Source organism: Mobula birostris, chromosome 4 (assembly GCF_030028105.1).
Source record: "Mobula birostris isolate sMobBir1 chromosome 4, sMobBir1.hap1, whole genome shotgun sequence".
Lineage (NCBI taxonomy): Eukaryota > Metazoa > Chordata > Chondrichthyes > Myliobatiformes > Myliobatidae > Mobula > Mobula birostris.
Window position 1 is genome coordinate 145,902,369 of NC_092373.1, and position 27,383 is coordinate 145,929,751.

At 44.6% G+C, this 27,383-nt stretch overlaps 1 protein-coding gene across 2 annotated transcripts in view; it reads left to right on the top strand.

Annotated features, from left to right (window-relative positions):
* The window catches only part of maml3 (mastermind-like transcriptional coactivator 3), a 515,499-nt gene that overhangs the window by 483,061 nt on the left and 5,055 nt on the right, over positions 1 to 27,383 (top strand). The gene's annotated exons all lie outside the window — the stretch shown is intronic.

The window sequence follows — 27,383 nt, forward strand, 5'->3', positions numbered from 1 at the left end:
ATCAATCGATGTTCTCTACAGCTGGCTGTAAAATAAGAATTGCTTTTGACATTCGTGGCTGTGTTTCTCTCCAGGACAAGACAGGTTTTACCTGATAGTCTAAACATTCTAAGGCACTAATGTTACAACAAGAAAATTGTTAAGAAAATTGATCCTTTGCCTGTAGAGTTAACGTGTAGGGAATGGGTTCTTGAAAACTGGAACAAATTCATGAAGTCCCTCCAGCTGAGTAAAGAGCACCTTAGTGATTTACAGATTGCTTGATCTTGTGGTGGTCTACTGTAGTTCATGTCCACAGTCCATGGTTACATAGAGGTCACCAATGTGAGAAACAAAGTGCTATCCCAAAATGCTGACATTTCACTAAGTTACCAGAGATCGTTGATCTTTTTTAAACAATACAGCTCGTTTAACAAAATCACACAAGAAAGAATGGCTGTGTACTTTGACAAAGTACTTATTATCAGATCATCTCCCCAACCCCGTCCAAAGCTACAGAAATTTATCACAGAAAGCTGCCTCTCACTGTCTCTGGTAGAGAAGGGAAAGGGAGAGGGGAAAGCCCCAAATCTAGACTGACATTTGGTTTCTGTCTGGACATTGATTGGTTGAGAAGTGAGTTTAAAGATTTATTTATTTATTTGTTTGTTTGTTTGTTTATTGATTGATTGAGATACTGCACGGAATAGGCTCTTCCAGCCCTTTGAGCAGCATCACCTAGCAAACCTCCCCCCACCCCCGCTGCTGATTTAACCCTAGTATAATCACAGGACAGTTTACAGTGACCAATTAACCTACTAACCAGTACATCTTTGGCCTGTGGGAGGAAACTGGAGCACCCAGAGGAAACTCATACATTCCACGGGGAGCACAAACAGACTCCTTGTAAATGTTGTTGGAATTGATCTCCAAACTCCGATGCCCCGAGCTGTAATGATGTCACACTAACCACGCTACCATGGCGCCCTTTAATTCTACTTATTATTGTGACCGTCCATTACGCAACTTTCAGAGAAAAATCCATTAGATTAACTAAAATTTCAATGAAAAGCCACTTTTCAGTAGGATAATACATTATCCAGTCTTGCCTATTGCAGCCTAGATATTCTGTACAACTGTGTGTAAAAGTAAGAATTGCTTTTAATATTTATGCCCGTGCTTCTTTCCAAGGCTAGACAGGAGACAACTGCTTTGTTTTTGAAGGCATGCAGTTGTATTAACCTGCCTACCAATGCAGGCAGTTAAAATGACTAATAGTTTGCAGCTCTGACTGCTATTCTACTGACACAGGCTGGAAACCATTGCACATAATGTGTCATGACACCCCCGATTATTCAGATAAGTTCATTCTCCCTTCACCATGGAGTTGTCTTCTATTCCATTAACGGTCAATTGGTATGTAACTGCAAGATCTTCCACTTGAAGTGTTCAGCAGCTCTAAACAGCTGCCTTCATTCGTTCACCCTTGATTGGCTAGCTTCCTTAATATATTCAAACTTTCAAGTCCATATAAGGGCTGTAAGCCTGGAGAATTTGGTTATGACCATGATGAGGAACTGCTGACCAAAGCCACTTATAAACTTATTTATTTTGTGAGCATAACCTCAACAAAAAATGCCCAGATCTGCCAAACATGTTTTTCTTTCTTTCTTTAGTCCATTTGAACTCTGATCATTCATTATATTATTTTCTAAATGCCCTGCTACCTTTGCATATTTCCAGTTTCCTTTTCCCTTTAGACCATAAGACATAGGAGCAGAATTAGACTATTTGGCCTATCAAGTCTTCTCCGCTATTCGAACATGGCCAATTAATTATCTCCATCAACCCTATTCTCCTGCTTTCTTCCTTTGATGGCCTGACTAATCACAAATCTATTAACCTCCACTTTAAATATTCTCAATGACCTAGCCTCCACAGTTGTATGTGGCAATGAAATCCACATATTCACCACCCACTGGCTAAAGAAATTCCTCTCATCTCTGTTCTAAATGGATGTCCCTCTATTCTGTGGCTGTGCCCTCTTGTCCTAGATACACCCACCACAGGAAACATCCTCTCCACATCCACTCTGATGCTAAGCCTTTCAATATTCAATAGGTTTCAATGAAATCCACCCCCTATTCTTCTAAATTCCAGTGAGTACAATCCCAGACACTCCTCATACGTTAACCCTTTCATACCCAACGTCATTTTTGTGAATTTCCTCTGGACCCTCTCCAATGCTAGCACATCTTTTCTTAGAGAAGAGGCCGAAAACTGCTCACAATACTCCAAGTGTGATCTGATTAGTGCCTTGTAAAGCCTCAGCATTACATCCTTGCTCTTATATTCTAGTCCTCTCGAAATGAATGCTAATATTGGATTTGCCTTCCTTACCAGCGATTCAACCTGCAAGTCAACCTTTAGGAAACCCTGCGCAAGGATTTCCAAGTCCTTTTGCACCTCTGATATTTGAATTTTCTCCCTGTTTAGAAAATAGCCTATGCTTTCATTCCTTCTACCAAAGTGCATGACCGTACACTTCCCAACACTGTATTCCATCTGCCACTTCTTTGCCCATTCTCCCAATCTGCCGAACTTTTTTATTTTTGCAGCAGTACAATGCAATACATAAAATTATTACAGTACTGTGGAAAGGACTTAGGCACCCATATATACATACACATATAGCCCTAAGACTTCAACACGGTACTGCTTAATGTGAAAAGAAGCGATCCCAATACCAACCCATGTGGAACATCACTAATCACTGGCAGCCAATCATGATAGACCCTCTTTATTCCCACTCTTCACCTCCTGCCAGTCAGCCAAACTTCTGTCCACCCGACTGTGGGCTCTTATCTTGCTAAGCAGCCTCATATGCAGCAGGTTGTCAAAGGCCTCCTGAAAATCCTAGTAAACAATATCTACTGACTCTCCTTTGTTTATTCTGTCTTGTATTCCAACAGGAGTTCCAACAGATTTGTCAAGCAAGATTTCCCCTTAAGGAAACCATGCTGAGTTTGGCCAACTTTATCATGTTCCTCCAAGTATCCTGAAACCTCATCCTTAATAATGGACTCCAATGTCTTCCTGGCCACTGTAGTCAGGCTGACTCACCTACAGTTTCCTTTGTTCTGCCTGCGCCCCCCCCCCCCAACTTCTTAAAGAGTGGAGTGACATTTGCAATTTTCCATTCCTCTGGAACCATTCCAGAATCTAGCGATTCCTGAAAGATCATTACTAATGGCTCCGTAATCTCTTCAGCTGTCTCTTTCTCAACCCAGGCGTGTAGTCCACCTGGTCCAGGTGGCTTACCTACCTTCAGATCTTTCAGCTTTCCAAGCACCTTCTCCTTAGTAAGAGCAACTACAGTGAATGCACTTCTGCCCCATGACACTCTTGTGTGTCTTGCATTCTACTAGTGTCTTGTAGTGTCTGACGCAAAATACTAATGTTCATCTGCCATTTCTTTGTTCTCCCGTTACTACCTCTCCAGCATCATTTTCCAGCAGTCTGATATTTACTCTCAGCTCTCTTTTACTCTGTATATACCTGAAAAAAACTTGTGGTATCCACTTACCCAGCGTATCTTCATGTTTCTTTTCTTTCCTTTTGGCTTTTTCAGTTGCCTTCTGTTGGTTTTTAAAAGCTTCCTAATCCTCCCACTACTTCTAATTTTTGCTGTATTTTATGTCCTCCCTTTTGTTTTTTTGCTGTCTTTGACTCCCCTTATCAACCAGAGTTTCCTCATCTTCCCTTTAGAATGCTTCTTCTACTTTGGGATATATCTATCCTGTGCCTTCCTAATTGCCCCCAGAAACTGTTCTGCCATCATCTCTGATAGTGTCCCCTTCTGTGGAACTGTGGCCAGCTTCTTTCTTATGCCTCTGTAATTCCCTTTATTCCACTGTAATACTAATACAGCAGACTTTATCTTCTCCCTCTGACACTACAGGGTTAATTTTGTCCTATAATGATCACTGTCTCCTAAGGATTCCTTCACCTTAGGCTCCCTATCAATTCTGGGTCATTACACAACCTCCAATCCAGAATTGCCTTTGCCCTAGTGGGCTCAGCTATGTCTATTCTAAAAAGTCATCTCATAGGCATTCTACAAATTCCTAATCTACCTACATATAGAAATCCGCTATGACTATCGTAACATTGCCTTTATTACATGACTTTTCTATTTCTTGTTGTAATTTATATCCTTCATCCTGTCTAGTATTCAGAGGCCTGTATATACTGTAACTCCCATCAGGATCTTTTTAACCTTGCAGTTTCTTAACTCTGCCCACAGGGATTCTATATCCTCTGGTGCTATGGCACTTTTTTAAGGATTTGATTTCATTTTTTACCAACAGAGCCTTCCCACCCCACCCCTTCTGCCTGCCTTTCTGGTCTTTCAATGCACTGTTTATCCTTGGATGTTAAACTCCCAGTTATGATCTTCTTTCAGCCATGACGTGATGCCCACACTATAGAAACATAGAAACATAGAAAATAGGTGCAGGAGTAGGATCATGGTTGATCATCCAACTCAGAACCCCGCACCAGCCTTCCCTCCATACCCCCTGACCCCCGTAGCCACAAGGGCCATATCTAACTCCCTCTTAAATATAGCCAATGAACTGGCCTCAACTGTTTCCTGTGGCAGAGAATTCCACAGATTCACCACTCTCTGTGTGAAGAAGTTTTTCCTAACCTCGGTCCTAAAAGGCTTCCCCTCTATCCTCAAACTGTGGCCCCTCGTTCTGGACTTCCCCAACATCGGGAACAATCTTCCTGCATCTAGCCTGTCCAATCCCTTTAGGATCTTATACGTTTCAATCAGATCCCCCCTCAATCTTCTAAATTCCAACGAGTACAAGCCCAGTTCATCCAGTCTTTCTTCATATGAAAGTCCTGCCATCCCAGGAATCAATCTGGTGAACCTTCTTTGTACTCCCTCTATGGCAAGGATGTCTTTCCTCAGATTAGGGGACCAAAACTGCACACAATACTCCAGATGTGGTCTCACCAAGGCCTTGTACAACTGCAGTAGTACCTCCCTGCTCCTGTACTCGAATCCTCTCGCTATAAATGCCAGCATACCATTCGCCTTTTTCACCGCCTGCTGTACCTGCATGCCCACTTTCAATGACTGGTGTATAATGACACCCAGGTCTCGTTGCACCTGCCCTTTTCCTAATCCGCCACCATTCAGATAATAATCTGTTTTCCTATTTTTGCCACCAAAGTGGACAACTTCACATTTATCCACATTAAATTGCATCTGCCATGAATTTGCCCACTCACCCAACCTATCCAAGTCACCCTGCATCCTCTTAGCATCCTCCTCACAGCTAACACTGCCACCCAGCTTCGTGTCATCCGCAAACTTGGAGATGCTGCATTTAATTCCCTCATCCAAGTCATTAATATATATTGTAAACAACTGGGGTCCCAGCACTGAGCCTTGCGGTACCCCACTAGTCACCGCCTGCCATTCTGAAAAGGTCCCGTTTATTCCCACTCTTTGCTTCCTGTCTGCTAACCAATTCTTCACCCACACCAATACCTTACCCCCAATACCGTGTGCTTTAAGTTTGCACACTAATCTCCTGTGTGGGACCTTGTCAAAAGCCTTTTGAAAATCCAAATATACCATATCCACTGGTTCTCCCCTATCCACTCTACTAGACACATCCTCAAAAAATTCTATGAGATTCGTCAGACATGATTTTCCTTTCACAAATCCATGCTGACTTTGTCTGATCATTTCACTGCTTTCCAAATGTGCTGTTATCACATCCTTGATAACTGACTCCAGCAGTTTCCCCACCACCGACGTTAGGCTAACCGGTCTATAATTCCCCGGTTTCTCTCTCCCTCCTTTTTTAAAAAGTGGAGTTACATTAGCCACCCTCCAATCCTCAGGAACTAGTCCAGAATCTAACAAGTTTTGAAAAATTATCACTAATGCATCCACTATTTCTTGGGCTACTTCCTTAAGCACTCTAGGATGCAGACCATCTGGCCCTGGGGATTTATCTGCCTTCAATCCCTTCAATTTACCTAACACCACTTCCCTACTAACATGTATTTCGCTCAGTTCCTCCATCTCACTGGACCCTCTGTCCCCTACTATTTCTGGAAGATTATTTATGTCCTCCTTAGTGAAGACAGAACCAAAGTAATTATTCAATTGGTCTGCCAAGTCCTTGCTCCCCATAATCAATTCACCTGTTTCTGTCTGCAGGGGACCTACATTTGTCTTTACCAGTCTTTTCCTTTTCACATATCTATAAAAGCTTTTACAGTCCGTTTTTATGTTTCCTGCCAGTTTTCTCTCATAATCTTTTTTCCCCTTCCTAATTAAGCCCTTTGTCCTCCTCTGCTGAACTCTGAATTTCTCCCAGTCCTCAGGTGAGCCACTTTCTCTGGCTAATTTGTATGCTTCTTCTTTGGAATTGATACTATCCCTAATTTCTCTTGTCAGCCACGGGTGCACTACCCTCCTTGATTTATTCTTTTGCCAAACTGGGATGAACAATTGTTGTAGTTCATCCATGCAACCTTTAAATGCTTGCCATTGCATATCCACCGTCAATCCTTTAAGTGTCATTTGCCAGTCTATCTTAGCTAATTCACGTCTCATACCTTCAAAGTTACCCCTCTTTAAGTTCAGAACCTTTGTTTCTGAATTAACTATGTCACTCTCCATCTTAATGAAGAATTCCACCATATTATGGTCACTCTTACCCAAGGGGCCTCTCACGACAATATTGCTAATTAACCCTTCCTCATTGCTCAAAACCCAGTCCAGAATAGCCTGCTCTCTAGTTGGTTCCTCGACATGTTGGTTCAAAAAACCATCCCGCAAACATTCCATGAAATCCTCTTCCTCAGCACCTTTACCAATTTGGTTCACCCAGTCTACATGTAGATTGAAGTCACCCATTATAACTGCTGTTCCTTTATTGCACACATTTCTAATTTCCTGTTTAATACCATTTCCGACCTCACTACTACTGTTAGGTGGCCTGTACACAACTCCCACCAGCGTCTTCTGCCCCTTAGTGTTACGCAGCTCTACCCATATCGATTCCACATCTTCCCGGCTTATATCCTTCCTTTCTATTGCATTAATCTCTTCTTTAACCAGCAACGCCACCCCACCTCCCCTTCCTTCATGTCTATCCCTCCTGAATATTGAATATCCCTGAATGTTGAGCTCCCATCCCTGGTCACCCTGGAGCCATGTCTCTGTGATCCCAACTATATCATAATCATTAATAACAATCTGCACTTCCAATTCATCCACCTTATTACGAATGCTCCTTGCATTGACACACAAAGCCTTCAGGCGCTCTTTTACAACTCTCTTAGCCCTTATACAATTATGCTGAAAAGTGGCCCTTTTTAATGCTTCCCCTGGATTTGTCGGCCTGCCACTTTTACTTTCCTCCTTAGTACTTTTTGCTTCTACCCTCACTTTACACCCCTCTGTCTCTCTGCACTGGTTCCCAACCCCCTGTTGTGAACTAACCTTCGCACGCCTAGCCTCTTTAATTTGATTCCCACCCCCCAACCATTCTAGTTTAAAGTCACCTCAGTAGGCCCCGCTAATCTCCCTGCCAGGATATTGGTCCCCCTAGGATTCAAGTGTAACCCATCCTTTTTGTACAGGTCACGCCTGCGCCAAAAGAGGTCCCAATGATCCAAAAACTTGAATCCCTGCCCCCTGCTCCAATCCCTCAGCCACGCATTTATCCTCCACCTCATCGCATTCCTACTCTCACTGTCGCGTGGCACAGGCGGTAATCCCGAGATTACTACCTTTGCGGTCCTTTTTCTCAACTCCCTTCCTAGCTCCCTATATTTTCCTTTCAGGACCTCATCCCTTTTCCTACCTATGTCATACCTGCCAATCTCTAACAGTGCTACAAGATCATCAACCTCATTTTGTATGCTGAGTACATTCAAATTGAACATCTTTGGTCCTGTATTCATCACCCTTTTTGATCTTGCCTTCATATTACACTTCAGTGTATCCCACTGACTGTAATTTTGCCCTATCATCTGCCTGTCCTTCCTCACATCTCACCGCAGAGTGCACGGACTTGTATACCAACCGTCCTATCCTCAACCTTATCACTCCGGTTCCCATCCCCCTGCCAAGTTAGCTTAAACCCTCCCCAACTGCTCTAGAAAGTCAAGTTGTTTATTGTCATTTATCTACATACATGCATATAAAGTATATAACCATATAATGTATAGAAACGAGACGTTTCTCCGACCAGGGTGTAAAGCACAGTAGTACACATAACACACGAGTACTTATGAAGGTAGGGATAAAATCTACAGATGAATCACACATAAATAACAAACTAAAGTGCATTAATATTAAATATTGTACTGGAACTAATGACACTTTGAATACGATGCAGTAGGGAGTTCAGAAGCCTAATGGACTGGGGGAAGAAACTGTTTCCCATCCGGACCGGTCTTGTTTTTATGCGCCGTTGTCTGCTGCCTGATGGTAGGAACTGAAAGAGCTTGTTGGATGGATGGGTGGGTGGGATCACTAATAATACTAAGAGTTCTGCATATGCAGCATTCCTGATAATGTCCCCGATGGATGGTAGGGAGACCCCTATAATCCTCTCAACTGTTCTCACAGTCCTTTATAATGTCTTCCAGTCCAGTGCTCGGCTGCTGTCATACCAGATGGAGATGCAACTTGTCAGGTTGCTGTCAATGGTACTCTTGTAAAATGCAGTTAAGATGCTGGGGGGAGCCTTGCTTGCCTCAATCTTCTTAGGAAGTGGAGGCACTACTGTGCCTTTTTGTTCAGGGATTTGATATTAAGTGACCAGGTGAGATCATCTTTGATGTGAACTCCCAGAAACCTGATGCACTTAACTCTCTCTACAGAGGAGCCATGTATTCGCAGAGGGTGATGGTTCGTCTGCACCCTCCTGAAGTCTACAATGACTCGCTTTGTCTTCTCCACATTCAGGCTTAGGTTGTTCTTCTCGCCCCAATTCACCAGCTGCTCCGCTTCCTCTCTACACTCTGTCTCGTCATCGTTCTTGATAAGGCCAACAACTGTTGTGTCATCCGCAAACTTGACGACACGGTTTGAGCTGGATCCCTGAACACAATCATGCATCCGCAGTGTGAACAGCCCCGGGCTGAGCACACAGCCTTGGGGAGCACCAGTGCTCAGCGCAATGGGACGAAAGACGTTGCTGCCCACAGGGACTGACTGTGGTCCTGCTGTTAAGAAGTCCAGTATCCAATTGCAGAGGGAGGTCCAGTATCCAATTGCAGAGGGAGGTCCAGTATCCAGTTGCAGAGGGAGGTCCAGTATCCAATTGCAGAGGGAGGTCCAGTATCCAATTGCAGAGGGAGGTCCAGTATCCAATTGCAGAGGGAGGTCCAGTATCCAATTGCAGAGGGAGGTCCAGTATCCAATTGCAGAGGGAGGTGTTTGGACCCAGCGAGGACAGTTTCCCCCACCAGTTTCTGGGGTATGAAGATGTTGAATGCCGAACCAAAGTCTATAAACAGCTCTCTGGTGTATGAGACCCTGTCTTTCATGTGGGACAGGGCAGAGGAGAGGGCATCGTCAGTGGATTGACTTGAGCGATAAGTCAACTGGAAAGGGTTCAATGTCGCTGGGAAAAAGGCTTTATATGGCTTCATGACCAGCCACTCAAACCATTTCGTAATGGTTAACGTTAATGCCTCTGGACGACAGTCGTTATGGCAGGTTACTGTTGCCTTCATTGGCACTGGAATGATGGTTCCCACCTTGGACACTGGAGGAATATTGGAACATTCCAGAGAGATGTTAAATATATCCATCGGCAAACTTGCCTGAAGGATATTGGTCCCCCTCGGGTTCAACCTGTCCTTTTTGTACAGGTCACACCTTCCACGAAAGAGATCAGGATGATCCAGACCCTGGATCTGAGACCCTGTCCCCTACACCACCTCCTCAGCCACTCATTCATCTGTACTATTGCTGCCCTAACAGGCAGGTGGTACTGGGTGCAATCCAGAGTTTATTACCTTGCAATGTCCTGCTCTTCAGCCTCTTCCCTAACTCCCTTTCCCCTTTCAGGTTCTCTTCCCCCTTTCTACAGATGTCCACCACAACATCTAGCTGGCCACCCTCCCTCTGGAGAAGCTGCTGCAGCCACTCTGAGACATCCTGGACCCTAGCACCTGGGCAGTACACCGTCCTGGAATCTCTTATGATGGCCACAGAATCTCCTGGCCATGACCCTAACTACTGTCACTATTGCTCTGCCTGACACTACCCTTCCAGGCTGAGGGGAATGGCCACAGGGAAGCTCTGCACTAACTGCTTACTCCTCTTACTTCATCTGGTGGTCACCTATCAACGATCTGAAGCCTACACTCTGCACTCAGGGTTTCTCAAATAATAGCATTACACTTGCTACCTTTTTATTTGTGAGAACCATTCTGTCTTTTGAACTGTGGAAACCATTCTAGACACTAGGGAATTCTGGAAGGTGGCAATCTCTATTACCTCCAATGCCACCTAACATAACATTGAGATGGAAGACTTCAGGCCAAGGGATTTATTGGCTTTCAGTCCCATTAATTTCTTTAATGCTATTTTCTTTCCATTCCTCATTCACGCTACATCTGATTCTCCCTAATATTTCCTGGAGGTCTTCAGTGTTTTGCTTCATGAAGATGGAAAATATTTGTTTAACTTCTCTGTCATTTCCCTGTTCACCTATATATCTTTTCTTCTCTTGGCCTTTTTATTTTTGCATTAACTTATGCTTACCTTTTTCTTCTTTTATATTAATGGAGCATTTTAAATCCTGATGACGTTGAGGTTACATCATGTCCCAAAGAAGGGTCTCGAAAGGTTGACTGTTTACTCTTTTCCATAGATGCTGCCTGGCCTGCTGAGTTCTTCCAGCATTTTTGTGTGTGTGTCTCTAGATTTCCAGCAGCTGCAGATATTCTCTTGTTTAAAATTGTAAAATGTTTTTATGTTTCTTGTGAGATTACTTTCATATTTTACATTGGTTTCTGAATTTGCTGAATTCTGATATGTTCCGAATCCCCAGGCTTACTGCTCATGTTTCTTTGATCAATAATATCTTTACCATCTCTTGTTCGGTATTGCTGGACCACATTTCCTGTTTTTGTGTGCGTGCCTTGAAGGGATATCTATTTCCTGTACACCAAGTTTTGTTGTTGCTTGCTTACTTTCAATCCGGTTTCCCAGTGGTTTGCCTTGTTTAGATTTAAGAACTTGATTTTGCATTGAACTAAGTCACTTTCAATCTTCACTCAAAATTCTGTCATTCCTAATGGCATCTTAACTACAAAATTATTAATGCATTACACAATTTTAGATCTAAAATAGCATGTTCCCTTGTTAGTTGTTCGATATATTAAGCTCTTGTAGCTCCATGAATTCATTCTCCACACTGTTACTGCTATTTTGATTTGCTCGGTCTATGTATTGGAGATTAAAGTCCCGGATGATTGTTATATTGCTCCTATTACAATGCCTCAAATTTGCTGATTTGTACAATGCTCTGCTTTAGCACAGTTGAGGACTGATCTTTGTCACTGCAGCTAGGCGATTGCGTACTCCCATTGTCTTTCTTACATGGAATATCCTCACCCATTTCTTGATGTCACATGGAGTGAATCAGATTGACTGAAGACTAGCTTCTGTGACATTGCAGCCTTAGTAGGAGACTGAGATAGATCATTCAACTGGCGGTTCTGACTGAAGATGGATGAACAAGTCCCAACATGCTTCATTAATGCAGTGATTTGAGGTTCTGGGTCTATTCTGAATCATCTCATTTAACGTAAGTGAGCTCCAAGTAACATGATGGAGAGAGGCTTCACCTAGTCCTCTAGAACATGTGCAATCTTGTCATCTGTGGAACTGCACCCAAGCTAATCTTAACTCTTTTCTGACTGCAGACCACCTGTAACCATTCACTCACCATGTGCAGAGCGCCCCCCACCTTACCCCTTTGATGACATTTGGTGAGCACCAGATCAAATAATGGGATCTATCTTCTTCACTCTCTTATTGTGTAACAGTTGGGACCTAAGCCTAGGTGGGATCCCAAGTGTAAGGGAAGAAGTTATAAAAGAGATGCTTTCACCTTGTGCAGTACTATGTAAAAGTCTTCGGCACATACACATATATAGACAGGGTGCCTGAGATTTTTGCTAAATACTGTAAGCTGTTTTTTTACATCATTTCCTGCGTGGGTTAATTTTGATTTGATTTGAAGCATACGGTGGAAAGATATCCATATCCATCTCCATCCTTGAAACAGCAATGTCCGTGAGTGTCAGGGTTTTGTTAATCTGGGTAGACATTTAGTAGATACAGTAAGTGCATCTATGTCACTCTGTTTATGGAACACAACAACAACAAACCAAGTCCCTTTCCTACTTCCCAACCATGCAGACAGTCCTCCAATTCCAGGCTTTGGCTTCTGGACTTCTGATCTACCTGCAGACTTTGAACTTCAGTTTTGACCCCTGGAATATCTGATAATGGGACCCAGAACTATAAACCCAAGTTAAACAACTCAACCAAGTTAAACAAGTTAAAAGAATTACGCATCAAGTTAAACAGATTTAGGTAATCACCACAAAAGCTGGATGTTCTTCTTTCTTCCCTTATTCAACATGACTTCCACCAAGTTTCCCAAGTATCAGGATTAGATTAGATTATGAGAACACTCAGTCCTCTTTTATTGTCATTTAGAAATGCATACATGCATTAAGAAATGATACAATGTTTCTCCGGAGTGATATCACAGAAAACAGGACAAACCAAAGACTAACACTGACAGAACCCCATAATTATAACATATAGTTACAGCAGTGCAAAGCAATACCATAATTTGATGAAGAACAAACCGTGGGCATGGTAAAAAAGTCTCAAAAGTCCCCGAGTCCATCGACTCCTGAGTCCCCGATAGCAGGAGGCAAAAGGGAGAAACTCCCTGCCATAAACCTCCAGGCACCGTCAACTTGCCGATGCCTTGGAAGCAGCCGACCACAGTCAACACTGAGTCCATCCGTCCGAAAACTTCGAGCTTCCAACCAGCCTCTCCGATACAGCCACCCAAGCGCCATCCTCTGCCGAGCACCTTCGACCTTGCCCCGGCTGCTGAAACAAGCAAAGCCGAGGATCTCGGGGCCTTCTGCTCCGGAGATTCCGGTTACCACACAGTAGCAGTGGCAGTGAAGCGGGCATTTCAGAAGTTTTCCAGATGTTCCTCCATACTCTCACATCCGTCTCCATCAAATCAGAATTGTGCACGGTCCCCTACTTGACAGATAACAGACATCACCACCGAAGTGGCCGCGCGCGCTGCCGTCGTGCCGCCATCTTCTCCTCCTCCTCCTTCCCATCTTGGAATGCAGGTTGAGCAGCATCTGAGGGAGGGATAACTGACAGTTCAGGTCAAATCCCCGATACAGATTGTTCGTTGCTCCAGATTCTGGCCCCTGCAGTCTCTTGTGTCTCTGTGGCTTTAATTGGCACCAGCTACTTTTCAGCTGGAACTGCACCTCTGAAGTTACTTTAAGATAGGTACCACCATGGCCGGTCACAGCAACGAGACGGGAACGCAAGTTCTCAATGCAAACACAAAATACTCTCCAGATGCTGGGGTTAAAGTAACACTCACAACACGCTGGAGGAACTCAGCAGGTCGTGCAGCATCCGTGGAAAAGATCGGTCGACGTTTTGGGCCAGAACCCTTTGTCAGGACTGTAGGGAGAAGGGGCAGAGGCCCTATAAAGCAGGTTGGGGGAGGGTGGGAAGGAGAAGGCTGGTAGGTTCCAGGTGAAAAAACAGTAAAGGGAAAGATAAAGGGGTGAGGGAGGGGAAGCAGGGAGGAGATAGGCAGGAAAGGTGAAGAAGGAATAAGGGAAAGCACAATGGGTAGTAGAAGGAGGCGGAACCATGAGGGAGGTGATAGGCAGCTGGGGAGGGGGCAGAGTGACATACAGGCTTAGTTAATCACCACAAAATGCTGGAGGAACTCAGCTAGTCAGGCAGCATCTATGAAGGGGAATAAATAGTCACGCTCCAGGCTGAGATCCTTCATCAGGACAGGAAAGAAAGGGTGCAGAAGGAAGAAGAAGGTGGGGGAGGGGGAGGGGGAGGAGTACAATCTGGCAGGTGATGGGTGAAACCAGGTAAGAGAGAAGGTGAGTGGGTGGGAGAGGGGGGAGGGATTTGTTGAATTTGTGTATGTGTACTGCCCAAGATTTCCAGCATCTGTAGAATCTCTTATGTTTAGTTAATTGCACGCTTTTCCCCAGCACAATCCATTTTTCTACCCACCATCTGATTGTAACACATGTATTGCCATTGTGCCAACAGCCAATTGATCTACCTTATCATGGCATTGCCCTGTGAATTCTACACCAACAATAAATTGCACGACATGAATGCCAATGTAATGTTGAAGGAAAATGGTTAGTGGCTGGGGGTATGTTTCAGCTGAGTCTTGCAGTGGCAGAGTCTGACCTTATCTTTCTTCTTCATCCTGACACATGTTTTACCAGAACAGGTTCCCACCTGGGGCACGGTCAGGGATTGGGCCACGTGCAAATTTTGATCTCTGTTATTTGTGAAATCGCCTCTTTGCTGAATGAATCATTTCACATTTGGGATTTGCCAGAGTCTTCAGATAGATTTGCAGAGAACTGTGAAACTAAACGTTAACACCAACACAATGATTCACTCATCAGTGAAATTCGTGAAACCGCAGTAACTCAAAACAACTAGAACTTCATTGCCACTGAGGGTCTTCTTGGAGAGATACCTCACATGCCATATTTGTCAGTTTTTAAGAGTGCTTTACATTTGTTAAGAGAATAACCTCTTTAAAAATTATGTGAATTTCTTTTTAATTTAATACTATTTTACATGGAATTATATCCAACCTTAAGTTGTTCTGCAAGACTTTAATTATTAAGGTACTGTCAGTGCAGGAATAACTTCACTATATGTAAGTAGTTCAGTCCACTTGGTTTCAACGTACAGCTATTTGATTTGTTCCAATTAGATCACCCTAAGGAGGAAATGTTATATTCAGACTTGATGTTCGTGGTGGTGAGCAGAGATGTGCTATGATACCTCTCCTCTCCTCAGCACTCTGCCCAACTGAAAATAATGCCATCACTGATTATTTTGACTCTCACAGATGAAAAGCCACTTGCATTTGTATAGCGCTTTTAATCATTCCCAGTCTTCACAAGAGATATCACTAAGCAAATTAGGACAGTGGAGTAGGTCTCACAAAGTGTATTGGACCTCAAACATTAATGCTGTCTCTCTGCCCTCATATGTCACCTGACCTTTTGAATATTTCCACCATTTGTTTTTTTTTACTATTTTGGATTTCTAGCATCTGCAGTTTAAAAAAAATTTAACTGAGCTTTAGTTGGTGTCTGCAGAACTACATGAAACTACTGAATCAGCCGCTGTCTAAGTGAGTAGGAAGTAGAGTGCTTTACTTTTCCATTTGCTTAAATACCTGCAAGAAGGGACAAAGTAACCCTGCATTATTTGAACTTGTTAGTACCATAGCTGCTATTGAAAAGTCTTCATTCTAAAGTCTTTAGCTCGAATGCAGGATACCAGCTTATCAAGTGAACATAGAGCGGGTAGGTGAGGAACAGGTCTTTTGCCCATGATGGCCATGAAGCCAATTTAAACTGCATATTCGCCTGCACGTAGTCCATATCCTTCAATTCTCTGCTGTTTATGAGCCTGTCTAAACACCTCAAGCATTACCATTGTATCTGCTTCTGCTACCTCCGGGGGCAATGCATTCCAGGCCATAATGTGTAAAAACTTTGCCATGTAAATCTCCTTTAAACTTTCCCCCTCTCATCTTAAAGCTATGCCCTCTAGTATTTGAAAGTGCCTCAGGCATCTGTCTGAATGTCTTTTCTCAACTATTTTACCAAAGGCATATATCTGTTGATATTATTTTGTACCTCAGCTCAAAAGAGCCATGAGTGGAATTATAGGCAGAAGTTTTAACCTTTCATAGATCTATATGCTAACAACTCTGATAGAGGCAGATGCCAAGTTTTTAAATTCACCAGTGGGAGGTGGTGCTTCAGCACTGCTGGCCCACCACCTCGAGGGAGTCCTGATCATAAGCGGGCCGAAACTGCTGAAGACAGGTGGCAGATGAACTGATGATCCCACTGGTGATAGCACAGGACAGCTAACATCTCAGTTCAAGTTATTTGCAATTCTTTGTGGTATAATTTTAGACCATTCCAGTGTAGTTTTTCATATTTGCATTTACGCAAAAGAACAACTTATCCATTCCCATTTACTTTAATTTATTTTAAATATATATTTGTTATTGTAATTTTTAAAATTATTATATATTGCATTGTATTGCTGCCACAAAACAAAAAATTTCACAACATATGCCAGTGATATTAAACCTGATTCTGATTCTGATTCAATTTCGATTTGTTTCACAGTGAAATTCTGGTCAGAACACTCATTGACAACAGATTACTTACCACAAGAACTTACCATACTTCTAATGCTTGTAGTAATTTTCTACTGTCTTTCAACAGTGCTCCCATATACAACGGTGAAGTAGTTTCTCCTTACAACTATTTTGATTTAATTATAAATATTGAATTAATGGACTGCACAAGAATGAAGTCATTTATTCTTGTAAGTACCTCATGTACCGTATTAGACCAATTGCAAGAATGTGGCAAGGCACATGCAGCCAATCGATTGGGCCTCCAGTGTGTGAGTGACACTCTCTTTTGGGCACGGGCTTTCAAGTGCACATCTTTTCATCTCAGTGGGCCTGGTTTGTTGCTCCTGGACTATAAATTGCCCACGGTGTACCGTTACTAACACGACTCAGTAAAAACGTTTAATCATACTACACTGTTGTAGCCCTTACTCTGCCCAACTGTCATACCTCATTTTCAATGCTTCTCTTGATAAGAAAATTTATATTTTGTTTTGCTTTTTACCCATTGATTTTCACTCCCCCTCCTCTTCTCCTTCCAAAAGATTGGCTCATTCTCATGCATTGTACCGTGGCTATTGGTACTCCAGCCATTCCTTATTCGTGAGGTTGTGATATTGACTCTCAGCAAGCTACCCGATGACATGAGGCAGTAAAATTGGGCCCTGTAATATCCCCTAGAATGTCGACAACGATTTTCTGACAGGAACTGCAGCACAGAGAATTTTTGCAGGGCTTTTCCCGATCTCCCACTGTAACTTCAGCGGGAACCTCAGAAGAAAATGCTTCTTGTGCTTTTTCCTCAGCATTTCCACTTAGATTATGACAGGACATCAGCCAAATCCTCCATCACAACTCAAATCAATTACTCTTTTGAGTGGAATGGCACCGATTTTTGTTTCCATTGCTCAAGTCAGTGAGCACAATATTATGTATACCCTGACAAGGTAACATAGCACACACGAAGAGTGGAAATACTACAGATTTTAAGAAATGTATTAAAAGAAAAAGGCATGCTGGGCATAATGGGGTACTGTAGCGATGTGCTACACACAGCGCTAGAATAACCACACAGAGTCGGTGAGTTAGAGTTGCGATGAAAGAGATTTATTCAAACTTCGCGGCCCACTTTAAAGCCTTCCCGTTCCCGCCCTCCCTGGGCAGGATTGCTGTGGGGAATACATATTCCCAGACCCTTTCTGCGCGCGGGATTTTCCCCCTGCTGGTGAAGATAGCCTGGCGCCCTTTTTGAGGCCGGCCCTCTGCCTGCGCGCGCTGTTGTGAGCCGGTTCGTGTGTGCCAGAAAGTGGGTCGCCACATAACCCCCCCCCCCCCCAGAACCGGCGATACATCCCCCAATGTCCATAGTCTGGATCGGCCTCTGTTTGGGAGGTCTGCCCCTGCGCCGCGGTGCCTGAGCCTGGACCAGCTGCGCCAAGTCCATATGGGCCGGTTTGAGTCGGTCCACTGTGAAAACCTCCTCTCTCCCCCCAATGTCCAGCACGAACGTGGACCCGTTGTTCCTGATCACCTTAAACGGCCCCTCGTAGGGCCGCTGTAGCGGTGCCCGGTGTCCACCCCGTCGTACAAAAAGAAACTTACAGTTCTGCAGGTCTTCGGGTACGCAGGTCGGGCTCTGTCCGTGCTGTGAAGTGGGTATGGGGGCCAGGTTACCGAGCCTCTCCCGTGGTCTGTCCAGGACTGCTGTGGGTTCTTCCTCTTGCCCCTTTGGGGCCAGTATGAACTCTCCTGGGACTACCAGGGGCACGCCGTACACCAACTCGGCCGACGAGGTGTGTAGATCCTCCTTGGGCGCCGTGCGGATTCCGAGCAGGACCCAGGGAAGTTCATCCACCCAGTTAGGCCCCTCCAGGCAGGCCATGAGAGCCGACTTCAGGTGACGGTGGAGACGCTCCACTAGTCCGTTCGACTGTGGGTGGTAGGCAGTTGTGGGATGTAGCTGTGTTCCTAAAAGGTTGGCCATAGCTGACCACAGGCTGGAGGCGAACTGGGCGCCCCTGTCGGAGGTAATGTGAGCCGGTACCCCAAAGCGTGCTACCCAGGTTGCGATCAGTGCTCGGGTGCAGGATTCGGAGGTGGTGTCGGTGAGCGGGACTGCCTCTGGCCATCTGGTGAACCGGTCTGCACTGCATGCACGTTTTGGCCCATTCACTGACCTGCTTACGAAGTCCATGCCACACGAACCTGTTGGCGACCAGCCGGACGGTTGTCCTGATGGAGGGGTGCGCTAAGTTATGAATGGACTCGAAAACCCGCTGGCGCCAGGCTGCTGGGACGACGGGGCGGGGTTGGCCGGTAGCTACATCACACAGTAGGGTCCTCTCACCTGGACCTACGGGGAGGTCTTGAAGCTGTAAACCGGAGACCGCAGTCCTGTAACTGGGGATCTCAGCGTCTGCCTGCTGTGCCTCTGCCAGAGCTGCATAGTCCACCCGTGGGACAGGGCCTGTATGGTAGGTCTGGAAAGTGCGTCCGCCACGACGTTGTTCTTTCCAGAGACATGCCGGATGTCCGTCGTGTACTCGGAGATGTAGGACAGATGTCGCTGCTGGCGGGACGACCAGGGGTTGGACACCTTAGTGAACGCAAAGGTAAGCGGTTTGTGGTCTGTGAATGCGGTGAAGGGCCTACCTTCTAAGAAGTACCTGAAATGCCGGATTGCCAGGTATAGTGCCAATAGCTCCCGGTCGAAAGCACTGTATTTGAGTTTGGGTGGTCGTAGGTGTTTGCTGAAGAACGCCAGGGGTTGCTAGCGACCCTCGATGAGTTGTTCCAGCACTCCACCGACCGCTGTGTTGGATGCGTCCGCCGTGAGGGCAGTAGGAACGTCCGTTCTGGGGTGCACTAGCATCGCGGCGTTTGCTAAGGCTTCTTTGGTTTTAACGAAAGCGGTTGCGGCCTCTTCGTCCCAGGTAATGTCCTTGCCCCTACCCGACATCAGGGTGAACAGGGGGCGCATGGTTCGGGCTGCTGAGAGGAGGAAACGGTGGTAAAAATTCACCATACCCACAAATTCCTGCAGGCCTTTGATTGTGTTGGGTCGGGGGAAGTGGCGGACCGCGTCTACCTTGGAGGGCAGTGGGGTTGCCCCGTCTTTAGTAATCCTGTGGCCCAGGAAGTTGATGGTGTCGAGTCCGAAGTGGCATTTGGCTGGATTGATTGTAAGGTCGAATTCGCTCAGGCGGGAGTAGAGCTGGCGGAGGTGGGACAGATGCTCCTGCCGACTACTGCTGGTTATGTGGATGTCGTCCAAATAGCTGAGTGCAAAGTCCAGGTCGCGTCCCACCGCGTCCATTAGCTGCTGGAAAGTCTGTGCGGCATTATTTAGACCAAACTACATTTGGAGGAATTCAAAAAGTCCGAATGGGGTGATAAGTGCTGTTTTGGGGATGTCGTCCGGATGTACAGGGATTTGATGGTATCCCCGGACGAGGTCTACCTTGGAAAAGATCCTTGCGCCGTGTAGGTTTGCTGCGAAGTCTTGAATGTGCGGCACAGGGTAGCGGTCTGGCGTTGTAGCCTCGTTCAGTCTGCGGTAGTCACCGCATGGTCTCCAGACCCCCGTTGCCTTGGGCACCATGTGAAGGGGGGAGGCCCATGGGCTGTCGGACCGTCGTATGATCCCAGTTCCTCCGTCTTCCTGAACTCCTCCTTCGTCAGTCGGAGCTTGTCCGGGGGAAGCCTTCGAGCACGGGCATGGAGGGGTGGTCCCTGGGTCGGGATGTGGTACTGTACTCCGTGTCTGGGCATGGCTGCCGTGAACTGCGGTGTCAGTACTGATGGGAAATCCACCAGGACCCTGGTGAATTCATCGTCAGACAGCGTGATGGAGTCCAGGTGTGGGGCTGGCAACTGTGCTTCACCCAGGGAGAACGTTTGAAAAGTCTTGGCGTGGACTAATCGCTTCCCTTGCAGGTCGACCAGCAGGCTGTGGGCTCGTACAAAATCTGCCCCCAGCAGTGGTTGGGCCACGGCGGCCAGTGTGAAGTCCCACGTGAACCGGCTGGAGCTGAACTGTAGCTGCACCGTGCGGGTGCCGTAGGTTCGTATTGTGCTGCCATTTGCGGCCCTCAGGGTGAGTCCCGGTTCTCTGTTGCGGGTGTCGTAACTCGTTGGAGGTAAGACGCTGATCTCCGCTCTGGTGTCGACCAAAAAGCGGCGTCCCGTCTGCTTGTCCCAGACGTACAGGAGGCTGTCCTGATGGCCGCCGTAGCCATCAGCGGCGGCTGGCCCTGGCGTTTCCCGGGAATTTGCAGGGTGGTCTGCAGCGGCGGGCCTCTGTGCCCCACCACTGGTGGTAGAAACACCATTGTTCGTTGGGGTCGCAGCTTGGTGATCTGTGTGATGGACGCCCCTCTCTCTTTCCTGGCATTCCACAGCACATCTGCTCAGGCCGCCACCTCCCGGGGGTTGCTGAAATCTGCGTCGGACAGCAGCAGGCATATGTCCTCGGGCATTTGCTCTAGGAACACCTGCTCAAACATGAGGCAGGGTTTGTGTCCTTCAGCCAGGGCCAGCATCTCGTTCATTAATGCTGACGGCGGCCTGTCTCCCAAACCATCCAGGTGCATTAAGCGGCGTACTCATTCGCGCCGTGAGAGTCTGAAAGTCCTTATGAGCAGGGCTTTGAATGCTGTGTATTTGCCGTCCTCCGGGGGCGACTGTATAAACTCCTCAACTTGTGCAGCTGTCTCCTGGTCGCGTGAGCTCAGCACGTAGTAGTAGCGAGTGGACTCCGAGGTTATCTGCCGAATGTGGAATTGTGCTTCTGCTTGTTCGAACCATAATTGGGGTTGCAGCGTCCAGAAGCTTGGCAGTTTTAATGAAACTGCGTGAACAGATGCAGCGTCGGTCATCTCTGGTCCAAATATCGTTTGGGCCGTCGGGGTTACCAATTGTAGCGGTGTGCTACACACAGCGCTAGAATAACCACACGGAGTCGGTGAGTTAGAGTTCCGATGAAAGAGATTTATTCAAACTTCGCGGCCTGCTTTAAAACCTTCCCGTTCCCGCCCTCCCTGGGGCAGGACTACTGTGGGGAATGCATATTCCCAGACCCTTCCTGCGCGCGGGATTTTCCCCCTGCTGGTGGAGATGGCCTGGCGCCCTTTTTGGGGCCGGCCCTGTGCCTGCACGCGCTGTTGTGAGCCGGTTCGTGTGTGCCAGAAAGTGGGTCGCCACAGTACCATACTGATCGGTGTAAGGGTTGTTCCAATTTGAAGAAAAGGCAAACAAGCTAAATAAATGGCACTCTTGATTTGATCTTCATTGTAGAGGATGAGAATAAAATGGAAGGCAATATACAGAAAAATAAAAATCAAAGGGAAGAATTAAATTAATTCAATTTAAGTACAGAAATAATGATAATTAGGATTAAAGGTTCACAAATAACCAGGATGCAGTGGTTTCCAACCCAAGGAATTTAGTTGGAAAAAAAAACTTGATAGTTATCTTCTTCCAAACCTGTGTAAAATTCTGAAGTTTCAGGCACACCAAGGTGAGCCATGTAGATGGGAGTGGAAGCTTGTGGAGATATTGATAGATTTATGTGAGTAAGCAGCACCATGGCATACAGAATTTAATGTAGGAAAGTGCAAGCTCACCTATTTGGGTCAAAAAGCAAATAAAGATCTGTAAAGATGGGGATTTTGGCGAATAAAGATGTTCAGAAGCTCAGGTACAAAAAGCACTACATTTCTGAAAAAACTGGTACAGAAGCTAATTATAAATGCTGATGGAATTTTAACCTGGATCTCAAGTGAGCTGGAATACTCAGTGAGTGAAGTTCACAGGTCTGTAGAGCTCCAGTTAGATTCCAGCTTAGTCCAATATCAAAGGGTCTTCTAAGTATGGGAATATTTAGGATGACTAAAGGAGCTGATGGGTAGGAATAATAAAGAAAAAAGCTATTTCTCCTGGTGAGACTGTTGATGAGGGGACTTGACAATGGTATCAATTATCAACAGAACCATCTATATTTTTGAAAAGTACTGCTACTCTGTATGTCAAATACAGTTCAAACACACTTACTCTCTGTAGAATTGTCTTTCTTTTAGCAGACGTTTCTATTCAGAATCAGGTTTGCTAGTCACTGACATATCTCGTGAAATTTGTTGTTTTGTGGCAGCAGTACAGTGCAAGACGTAAAAAAGTTAGATAGAAATAAAATTAATAAGTAGTGCAGAAGCAGAATAGTGAGGCAGTGTCCAGGGGCCTATGGACTGTTCAGAAGTCTGATGGCTGAGGGAAGATGTTCCTAAAGCGTTAAGTGTGTGCCTTCAGGCTGCGGTATCTCCTGCTGCTGGTAGTAATGAAAAGCGGGCATGCCCTGGATGGTAGGATACTAAATGATGGATTCCACCTTCTTGAGGCACTGCTTTTAGAAGATGCCCTCAATGGTGGGGAAGGTCGTGTCTGTGATGGAGGTGGCTGTATCTACAACCCTCCTACAGAGCATTCTGTAGAGATTGGGAACCACCAACTAACCGCAGTACCCGGTCGTCTCATCTCTAACACGCGTTCCTGTGCATTGAAGCACAGAGGTCAAAAGGGTGAGCTGAAGGTCATATTCTTTCCTTCCCTCCACTGATAGTTAGAGTACAACTATCCCAACCTGAAGGACCAACTCTTCAGCTTGGAATGGCTGGCAAGCATGGTATTAGGTTAAAATCATAAGTGCAGGTAAGATATTTGTTTATTTTCATTTCTTAATTCTGTTTTATTATTTATATAACTTTTTTATTAATTCAATCCATTTGGATTAAGGGTGTGACCTTTGACAGTGGGTAGAATCAATCATACCCTAGCCCACTGACAGAACAGAACATTTTAGTTGGATAGTATCTCAGAAACCATCAGCTCCTCCGCATCAACATAGCAAGTTCAAATTTGTCCTCAAGTTCCACCTTGTGATCTTTTCCCAAATACTGAACACATAAGGTGGTCTGGAACTGAAAGACGCAAATTAGAACCGTGGCAGTTTAGAAGATTCAAGAAGGCAGTGAACACTGAAATTCTGTAGAATTCATCAGTATCTGACTAAACACATTTTATTAATCTGCCGCCTTCTTCACAGGGGCTGATGAACATATTGTATTTCCCATCAGAGATGAGTTGGATCGTTTCTTGCGAGTGTTATAGTTTGTCTTCAAATTCCCCAGATTGTCAAATGGGAGGAGAACCAGAAAAAACTATCAGATGAGATTCAAGTCAATGATTTAATTTCTAACAATCCAGGCTGGCATGCTTGTGAGCAGAAATAGTAGGATCAGGTTCAAAATGCAATGTACAATTTTGTTCAGGAGCTTACTTGGTTCACACTTGGCAAATGGTCACTTGGATGAAGGGCTAGATATCTGGCAGAACCTGTTGAGCTATATCCCAGCAAAGACCAGGAATCTTCGGGAATCAGGAAGAGGGCCACTCATTCCAAATGTCATATGTCTTCTTCTTCTGATGAGGCATTTCTCACATACTTTTGATCGTGCTGTACTGATTGCGATGCAGTTGTCTTTGAACTGAATTATCACATTAGGATGATTGGCTCCATTTGAATGTGTGTGAAAATTCAATCTAACAAATAAACCTCTGTTTATTGGATATATTATATTTAGTGACTTGAATGTACCGATAGCAAACTTTCAGCAGTCCAGCAGATGAGAGAATCCTTGCTTTTGATGACGTGGTATGCTATAAAAGTGAGACAGGGGATGTATGAGCAGCCTTCACCCTCTCAGAATTCTCCAAGTCAGTGGTCTGTGTACATGCTGCCATTGTACCATAAAGAGGAAAAGCTACTAGATATCTGCTTACCCTATTGTAAGCTTGCAAAATGTATCTGAATGTTAGCAATAAATGGGAATGTGTTCACTTTTAATGTCTGTGAAACCCCTTTTTACTGGGCGTCTCTGAAAATGCGGCTCGTTAGCCCCTTGCTAACAGCCACTGGGCTCTGCAGCAAGAAACGCACCTTTCTCAGACTTCAAACATCTAGGGTGTATACGACTTTGGTCCCACTAAATCCCCGATGTGGGGGTGTCTTGCCCACCCAAACCCCGGTTTGTGGGAATGCTGGGTGATATACTGCCCCTGGCAATGGCCCGTCAGCATGAAATAACAGATCGTACACTGTATACAATTACAAAAGTGTATTTAAAATGTTAATTTAAGCAAACAGTTATTACATGAAAGATAAAAAACAAAAAGGGCCAATTACTCTTAAACAACCAAATGTGCACAAGTTGGAGCTCATCTTGAACTTGTCTGTCACTCACGCACTGGGTGAAAGTACACACCACCTTCCAAATGTTGCTCGAAATCCATCTCGAACAAACGGGTCTCCCGCCGGAGTATTGGTCTTTCCTCCCTGAAGCCATTCATCTGCACAAAGCACCTTGTGCAACAGGGATGGCATCCTCAGCCATCCTCCCTCCTGCCTTTTCCCAGCTCCCGCCAAAAAAAAAAGCTCAACTCAGCGTTCTCCAGAATCTTCTACCAATTCCACTGTCCTGATTGCTGACAGCACATTCCTGAATTGAACAGCAAAGCTTCTTATCTCAGCTCAAACCCAAACAGGCTGACAGCAGAACAGACTGCTCTTACAGAGCTGCTAAAATGAAATACATACAGCATAGCAGTCGAAATCTTAACCAGGACGTTACATCTGAATGTTTAAGTCACATGATCACAATGGATGATATAGAATGGATTCTATACAATGAACATATTATGGAATCAGCTGCAGACCTGGCACCAGAACGGAAAATTGGATAGATACTGTATAGCACAGATAGCAGAGCTGCTTTCTCACAGCTTCTATGATCCGGGTTTAGTCTTGAACCTCTACTCTGTCTGAGCATTTGTCCTGTGATTATATGTGTTTCCTCCCAGCGTAGTAGGTTAATTGGCCTCAGTAAAATGATAAAATTGGAGACAGGGTGTGAGGTTATGGTTAGGAAAATACAGACCCATACCACAGCTGCAATATATGTATCATCAAACCTGGTGACTGCATGCTTTGTATAGAAAGGGTTAATGACTGCAAGGATAGAATACCGTACAGTGTTTGAGATGGAGACAATACTATTTACTAGTTGATAGTGAATTTCAAAGATGTTTTGTCTGGTGCTTGAACAACAAGGAGCAAAATTTCCAGGCTAAAAGGCCCGGGTTCCTCGAGTGTTCCCTCATAAGTCACTCTCTTCACATGTGGAGTGAGCTTTGTATCTGTTCTCCATACTGCTTCATTTTTGTCCCTTGAGTCGGAACAACCAGAATAGGATGCATTATTCAAAGAGCAGATGCTGTACTGTTTGGTTATGGTTACTCTTTCAATTTTTTTTCACCATCTTGCCTGGGTAGCTACTGTATAAAAATCTCACTTGGTTTTGCCATCTACACTGATTGGAGAAATTGCGTGCTAAACTGGCCAGCCACAGTCTTAGCAATTTCATTACAATTAATGGTGTGTGCGTATTTTTGTATCTCCACCGATGTGTCACAGTTTACATTTTTCCACAGTAAATTTCATGTGCATCCTCAGAATCAGAATCAGAATCAGGTTTATTATCACCGATTAATGACATGAAGTTTGCTGTTTTACGGTAGCAAACACTTAAAAACTCTTCAGTTACAAAAATAAATTAAAAGTGTGGAAAAAAAGGAATAAAAGGTTTCATGAATTGTTCAGGAATCTGACGGTGGAGAGAAAGAAATGTTTGTGTGTAGTTTGTCACTAATTCCATTGTAATTCTTTGTTGTGTTGCAAGGAAATAAATCTCAGGGTAGTATATGGTGATATATATGCAGTTTGATAATAAGTTTATTTTGAACTTTGAACTTTGAAAGATGTTCCTGAATCTGAATATGGGTCTTCAGGCACCTGTACCTATTCTCTGATGTTAGTTTCTTTTTGATCCTGAGTATCCCCATATCAGTATCAAACACTTCTAATTTTGCAAACAACTTTTCCATCCTCCAGTTACAATATAATTTACATTCAGCATACACTCTTAGCACCTAACACTTGGCCGAAACTTGTTGAAAGTACGCTGTCAGTCACACACATTGCAAGAATCACGCAATTACTGTTTTATAACCCACGTTGACCCTGGACAAATGAGGTAACAAGCTTCACATTAAAGTGGCTGAAAATTCAACAAACAACAAAGCCAAACCTTCAGTTCTGCTGCTGTAAAAGCTGTCAAGCTCCTTTGAATCTTTCAGAATATCCTTGGCATCTTAAGTATTCACAAGCTCGTGAAAATCAAAGTAAACAGTTTAAGAAATTGAATTATTAAAAATAGAAAAGGAAACTTTCAAAATAAATTTTTAATCTGTTAGAAGCATTAAAGGAAAACACAAGTATATGAAAAATGTATGCTTGTATTTTTCTTCACAGTGTTAATAATTTCCATTGATATGAATGAGCTCATGGATTCTGTGCCAAATCTAAACTGGTTCAGATTTGACACATGTATAATGCAACATGAGTGCAGGTCTGTGCCCTGGCAGTGAATTCTGTGGAGATTGCATTGGCAGAGCACAAATGACCAAACAAATTTGCGCCTTTATGCAGAAGGATGCTAATGCCAGCATTTTGCCCCTCGTGAGGTTGCAGCCCTTTGAGTGAAATTATTGCCTTTAGAGCAGAATAAGATATGTAGCCTTGTCTTGAAGTTCCTAATGTTCTAGAGAAAAAATAGTAGTTAGAACTTAAACAACACTCCCAGTCTCGTTTACTGCTCATCCTCAAACGCATGACAGATGGTGACGAAGATTGTTGTCAGTACTATTGCAGATCAGTACCTGCTGGAAAGGTCAGGA